The 6742-nt window shown below is 46.0% G+C and overlaps 1 long non-coding RNA gene across 1 annotated transcript; it reads right to left on the reverse strand.

Annotated features, from left to right (window-relative positions):
* Positions 1–4241: 4241 nt before the first annotated feature.
* Positions 4242–5374, reverse strand: LOC137145452 (uncharacterized). The gene is made up of 2 exons (XR_010917660.1): positions 5223–5374; positions 4242–4414 (listed from the first exon to the last, which is right to left on the reverse strand). It is a non-coding gene; the product is annotated as an uncharacterized lncRNA (long non-coding RNA).
* Between the last annotated feature and the right edge of the window lie 1368 nt (positions 5375–6742).

Consider the following 6742-nt stretch of genomic DNA (forward strand, 5'->3'; position numbering starts at 1 on the left):
CGCTGCTCACATTTACCGCATGGGTTGGAAGGGCAGAAATGATGCTTTCAGCCCCAACTGCTCTTGGATTGAATGGGACTGGTGAGCTGGACAAAGCCCCTGCTGATACCTCTGAGGAGAAAGTAGAGGGAGAAGTTGTTCTTAGCCCAGAACAGTGGGATGGGGATATAGGTCTATGTGCCATGTCCTCCTCCTGAACTCTCCTGGACTGACTCGCTGAGTAGCCTTCGGCAAGTCATATAAACTTCTCTGCCCCCGTTCCCCACGCATAAAGTAGAGATGATGCTGCCCTACCGCACAGATATGCTGTGAGGAGTAGTGTGTGTGAAGGACTCTGACGATGCAAAGTGCAAAGTACAGGCTCAGCATTACCGTTATTAATAGGAAAAGGCATGATGACAGCATATCCTGTATCCCCCTCATCTCGCAGGCCTCTGTCCCTCCCCACTACCACCACTGTCAATGTTTACAGAACTAGAAAAGCCCTAGGATGAGAGTCCATGCAGAAATTCAAAATGAATCCAGTTAATGACTTACCCGGGGTGACACAGTCATAATGGGTCCTAGGGCAAAAACCTACCAAAGGACTCTGAGCTTACACGTCTACAAATGGAGCAGTAATGCTGGGTACGTGTGTGCCTGATGATGTCACACCTTCATCCCTCGGGTTACAATGTGACAGACAGCACAGCATATTCTGAGACTGATTCACATGGATATGTCGTTGGCGCCGCCAAAAAATGTTCCGGTTGTATCAGGGTAAGCCCAGGCAACGGAGTGTATTCCTGCACCCCAGAGATGAGTGTAGCACAAAACATAACTGCTCACACTGGAAGGTGTTATTGCACCTGGGAGAGGAGGGTGGGTGCATCACACTCACCTTGGAATGTATTATTGCACCTAAGGTGAGTTTACGAATAATTGCGCATCCTGGTGTAGATCATTGCACCTGAGGTGTGGGCATGCCGTAACATCACCATGCCACCTGACACATGTGCATGACCCCACCATGTGTATTATTATACTTGAGGTATCTGTCTAGCACAGCGTAACGTCTCGCTTTTCAATGCTTCATTTCACCCAAGTCATGTGCGACAGCGTAACAGTGCCTCATGAGTATGCAGGAAGTTGGAGCAAGTAAGATGAACATATCACAAACAATTCCCTGCTGTGACTTGTACTATATCAATACATGCATTTAGCTTAACCCATAGCTTAGACCCTGATCCAACAAAGCACTTAAACACATGCTTAACATTAAGTGCATGAGTAATCCCATTGACTTCATTACCCATGTGCTTTGCTGGATTGAGACCACAGAGCCGGATGCTTCTCCCATTAAAGTCAATGGCATTGAAATTCACCCTGTGCTGAGGGCCAGCATGGGGCCGAGGCACCACTTAAGTCCCTCTGAAGCCCTCAATAGAAGGCAGAAGAGCCTGATCCAAAACTCTTTGAAGAGTCCCATTGACCTGAGGCCCTAAGTAGGACATAAGCCATGCTTTGGCCTTTTGTTGGCACCCTGCACCAGGGTGAATTTCACCCTGCGCTAAGGGGAGCTTGTATTATGCACAGTGGTGCCATCCTTCCAATTCTCCAGAGAGATTTGTTGAAGCAACAAAATTTGCAAATAAAAAAAAACAAAAATAGAGCAAGTATGAGAATACAAAATAACGCAGTGAAGAGTTGGCAGTGTCCAATGGGTAAGGCTGGCCTGGGGCAAGTCATTTACCCTCTCAGTCTCGGTTTGGAGAGATAATAATGCCCATTTGCCTCACTGTGAGTATTCATTAGGGAACAACTGCAAAGTGCTTTGAACATAATGCAACTAACAATACATGCTAAGAGGTATTATTGGGTCCTAGCAACTACAGTGAATGGCATCCTATTAAATACAATAGATAGATTTTCTTCTGCCATAGAAGCTGACAACCAAGGTAGAAAAATTATAGTGATGATGAAAGGAAATGGGATGGACAAGAAAATAGCTATAATTCTTATACTATAAATGAGGATCCACAGAAGCTTCTGTTTCCCACCCACCCTACATAGAAAAGCGACTTTAACCAATCACATTCCTTCATGCCACAAGGCTGATTTTGAACAATGTAACGCCATTCTCCAACAAATTGTTAACTATCACTTCAGAACTAGTGCTTAGCTGATACCGGGAGACACAAGAACCTTCCAGGGAAAAGAGACACTTTTCAATAGCCCATGACACAAATCCCAGAATAGACCCTTTTTTGACATTTGAAATGAAAGCTTTAATGATCAGATCATCACTTTGTCCTGTTCAGTCTCACAACCTAATCCGAACCAAATCCTGGTATTTAAATTACTTTTGTTGTTGTTGTTGAGCAAAAAGATTGTAGAAAATGTGTCAGGAAATAAAAGGAAATAAATGACTGTTTATAAAATAACACAGACAAGGTATCACCAAAAACCTTATGGGTAGACTCAATGCTGGGCTGTCAGTATAATTAGCTTTGCCTGGAGACAACAAAGTAGAGCAACCAAGGATCAGCCAAAGCCATTTTAACGTTTTTTCTCAGAAGCTGTTGGTAGGCTGATGTCTAAAAAAAATAACACCTTTTGCTCTTTTCCTGCGTTTCTACAGTCATACATCTTAAGAAATGATGATGATTTATATGACAATATTTCACACTTTCTATATCTAGGATTGAGATGGAGAGAAATTGGAGGTTTCTGTCTTGCAATGAGGAAATTGATTTATCTCCACCTGGAGGTGGTTAATCTTTTGAACCCTGCCAAAAACTGAATGAAAGGAAACTCAACCCAGCCAAGAGGCCAAGGAGTGGAAGAATCAGTGAAGCATCACAGCCATCCCTGGACTACTACTATAACAGCTAACATCGTAGCTCCCCCTCTCATACCCCACTGTTTTCACAGATCACTAGCGTTCTGGGATGATTGTCCAACAGAAACTGAAGGTGGAAGAAAATGGGCATCACTGGTGGAAAAATGCAGTCTACTGAGAAAGGCAGCATGGGCTGAAATGCTAGTAGCCTGCTGGAGACACCCCAATCTCCATCTCCTCTACTTCAAAAGTGAACAAGCAGAGTCACCCGGCTTTCTCAGTGGCTAGCCAAAATCAGCACCTGGAAGAAACGCTGCTGGTTAGAACCGAACCTAGGCAGGGCTTGGTGATGCTACTAAAAAAAGACGAGCACTCTGAATGACTTCAGCACTCCATAAAATCTATTACTTTTAACTCATCGGCCCTCTGATGCTTGTGCTGATTTGCAGCCTTGGGGATTTTTCAGACTCCTCAAGACCCAAATAGTCTTGGTAGCAAAAACCACCCACTGCCATATGTGACTAGCCAGAAGATTGTACCCCTTCCTAGCAGACACAACCCTGGCCATGGTGACCCATACATTAGTTGCTTCCCACTTTGATTACTGCAGTTCCGACTTAGGAATGGAACCATACACTGTGCAAAAGGTTTGACTCAGTGGTTCTCAACCTGTGGCCCATGAGCCACTAACAGCCCAATCAGCACACAACTGCAGCCCATGTGACAGCCTCAGGGCCACACAGGTAGCATGGGATGCAGGTCGCATACCACATTGTGGGCTGCATACATGGCCCACAATGGTAAATCAGAAGAGAGTCATTGGTCTGACTGGTACAAAATGCAACAACTCTTCTGCCTCAGGAACACAGGTCTCCATAAACACCAGTTCCTGGGCTCCAGCCTCTACCACTGGTTTCCCATTGAGAGCAGAGTACTTTTCAGCATCTCCGTCATGTCACATGAATTGTTCTGTAAAGTGCCTAGCACACTTTGGGGCACTGTAAATCCCAGCGCTACAAGCAGCAGTTAAGGAGTTAAGCAGGACTCTGCAGAGCCTTGAAAGGCCAGGAAGCTTAGATACCATGCAGTGGTGGGTGTCTCCTTGCGGCCTGCTTTGCACACATTGTAAACTCAAGCTAAGATTTTTCAAAAGCACTTGTCACACGTTAGGGTCCTAAATCCATGGCATCTAAATAAGTGACCTGAGTCACTGACCTTTTGTGTTTTCACGTCCCTCAGTGTGAAATATTACCTGACTCCTCAAATTTCATGGAAAAATTAAATTTCAGGGGTAGAAATTGCCTGAAACAAAACAGCAAATGTACCTGCAGAAATGTATGTGAAAGATATTTTCTCTCTCACACACACCCCCTTCCCCCTTTGGCAGAGCGCTAATAACCATACAAACAAGTATCACAGGTAGAGTCACAGTTAATTTAATTACACAGCTCAGGCTGTTGTTCATTCAATTAGTCTTCTCCTTCCATCCACACCATTTTAATGACAGCCAAGCAGCCGTGGGCTGTTACTTCTTGTTTAGGACTCTGACCAGCTGATCAGGCCACAACAGATGCTGTGCTGATTTTCTGTTCTCTGCAGAAGAAGCATATGTTTAAGTCTCTTGCAGCTGTGAAACCGTTCATGTTACTGGCACACGAGTAGTTAGGCTGCAAAAAGGGCTGCTCAAAAATTTCCCATCCAAGCTTTCTTCCAAAGGAAAACTGGGTTTTCAACAAAACACATTTTTCCACAGAAACTTGCCTCAGAAATGTTTGATTTTTTTTTTTTGGGGGGAAACCAAAAACCGGATTTTTTTTTTTTTTTCATTTCCAGCAGTTTTCAGGCAAAAATTAGTGCATTTCAACAGTTGATTATTTTGATGAAAAGGCAAACATTTTCTCTGATTTTTTTTGACAAAAACGGGAGGGAGAGGAATTTTTTTCATCACAATTTACTGCCAGAATTGCCCCTCCCCCAGCCAGCTCAAATTGCAACACTGCCAGTGGGAAGAAGCGAGATGAAGGTCCTGAACCCCTTCCTTTGTCCTGCCCTGGTTAGCGTCAAAGGGAGGGTCTGCCTGAAGTGGACAGGAGGGGAGCAGTGGAAATATTCCTCATTCCTTTCAGTGAAGGAACCTGTAGGGTTTCCCTGCTTCAGCTCCAATTTGGCCAGGCCTCGTCCATGTTTTACAAACTCTGCCGCAGTAGGGGTCACCTTAGCCAACGCCCTCAGGTCTGCTGGCTTCCACTGCCTGAGGTTTGGGAGTTTTTCTCATGCAGGCCTCCCGCAAATGGGTGGTTCTGGGCACAGCAGACAAGAAGCTGATGGTTGACTGCTCCACACCCACTACTCCCCTTGGCTGTCTCTGGGAAAGTCTCTGCCCTGGGTGCTGGTAGCTCACCGGAAGAGGTATGGAGGGATCACACTGCTAGCTGACAAAGACAGACTGTCCTCGGGTGTTCCCTAGGTGCACTTGTTGGAGCAACACCTCCACCACCCATAGAAAGGATGCCAGTTGCTCCTCATTCCATGTTGGTTGGTGCATGGGAAGGAATTGAGGCCCTAGCCTGATTCCCAGCTTACCTCTCCCCTAGGGCCTTAAAGCTGGTTATCACTCACAGCTGGTGCAAGCCGGAAGCAGGTGTTGTGCTCCTCAATGGGATCCTGGGTGACCCTTTCACAGGGGTGCAAAGACAGAGAAGTTCCTTGCATTCTTCAGCCACCGTGTGCCCACACAGAAGCTGGGCAGAATCTGGTCCTCTGAGGGAAGGGATTCCTTCCTGACCCTACAGCCCCAAACGTGACATCTGACTGCCCTTTACCTCAGCATACAGGGCTTCAAAGGTTATTAACATTTAGCCCCCTTTGAGCTCTGACTCCAATGGCAGTTCTTTGACGCCTTTCGCACCGTGGACTGCTTCAGGCCACGAGTCTCTTGTAAGACACACTGCACTGAGTGACTGGCACTATATGGATAACTAAAGGTCTGGCTGGTTACCCCAGACAGATCAGATACTTTGAGAAGTGTTCAATGCTGTGAAAAAGGCTGAGATCGGCTCCCTCCCAAACCTGATTCTGCACTTTCCCTGAAGCGACTTCAGTGCTTGGTTACATGAAAAATTAATGTTAGCACAGTATTAAGGAGACAAGATGTAAATAAACTTGCTTTAATATGACAGGTGCAGCTGCTTTGTTTCTCTCCATCTCAACTTCCCCTCCCTCCCATTTTGCATCTGAGCAGTTTATTCTCTCTCTCTCTGGGTCAGGGTCCTGACATGGCTTATTGCCCCATCTCCTTCTGTTGCCTGCAGCCCCCAGATACTCTAATCTCTCTAGGTCACTTTTGCTATTTAGCCCCACCTTTGTGTTTCTTTGCTGACTCTCCAATGTTAGTGTCATCCTCACATTTAATACTGGTCAAATTTATTCCAAAGAAAACACCTAGCAACGAAAGAGAGGCAGGGTGCAGAGAAATGGCCATAGTTTAAGTTTAGTTAAGCAAACAAATCACCAAGAAATTCTAAGAGAAGCCTGGACTGGGATACACCCCAGCTAAGCTGGATGTGTCCTTGCTGTAGGACTGACTGATGCTTCATCATTCTAACGGAAGCAGAACCCGGGTACACGGACAACCCAATAAAAGACCAGCAGGACAGACACAGCTGACTCAGGCTTGTGGGATTTGGGCTGTGGGGCTAAAAATTGCAGTGTAGATGTTTGGGGTCGGGCCGCAGCCTGGGCTCTGGACAATCATGGGGAGCATCTCAGAGCCCAGGCTCCAACCCAAGTTAGAACTACACTGCTATTTTTAGCCCTGTAGCCTGCACCCCATGAGCCTAAGTCAGTGACATGGGCTCTGAGACTCAATACTGCAGGGTTTTTTATTGCAGTGTAACTGCGCCCTATCTGGAGTGCTGCTGG

The sequence above is a fragment of the Emydura macquarii genome, unplaced genomic scaffold (assembly GCF_026122565.2).
Source record: "Emydura macquarii macquarii isolate MOO-44397 ecotype Brisbane River unplaced genomic scaffold, CSIRO-AGI_Emac_v2 contig_3530, whole genome shotgun sequence".
Lineage (NCBI taxonomy): Eukaryota > Metazoa > Chordata > Testudines > Chelidae > Emydura > Emydura macquarii.